The sequence below is a fragment of the Myotis brandtii genome, unplaced genomic scaffold (genome assembly GCF_000412655.1).
Source record: "Myotis brandtii unplaced genomic scaffold, ASM41265v1 scaffold813, whole genome shotgun sequence".
NCBI lineage: Eukaryota > Metazoa > Chordata > Mammalia > Chiroptera > Vespertilionidae > Myotis > Myotis brandtii.
Genome location: NW_005371287.1, coordinates 1,906,417 through 1,906,748, shown reverse-complemented (window position 1 = coordinate 1,906,748; position 332 = coordinate 1,906,417).

The window sequence follows — 332 nt, the reverse complement described above, 5'->3', positions numbered from 1 at the left end:
TCCCCACGGACTTCCCAGCGAGCCTTTCCGATGCCGCGTGGTGTCGAGTCACGGGGAGACGGCTCGGGTCGGCTCCAAAAGCTTGTCTCCAAATTGTCGGCGGCAAAAAAGAGCAGCTGCTCCCCCTGCTTAGCCTCCCCGTGCCTCAGTTTCCTCGGTTGCGACATGGTATTAGTCCTGTGTGCTCACCCTTAGGGTTGCTTTGAGAAATAAGCGTTAGGAACGTGCTTAGAACAGTGCCCGGCGCACAAGTGTGAGTGCCGGCTATTATTGTGATCAGATCGCCATAGAATCTTCCGGGGAAATTAACACCGCCATCCGGCAGCGATCGC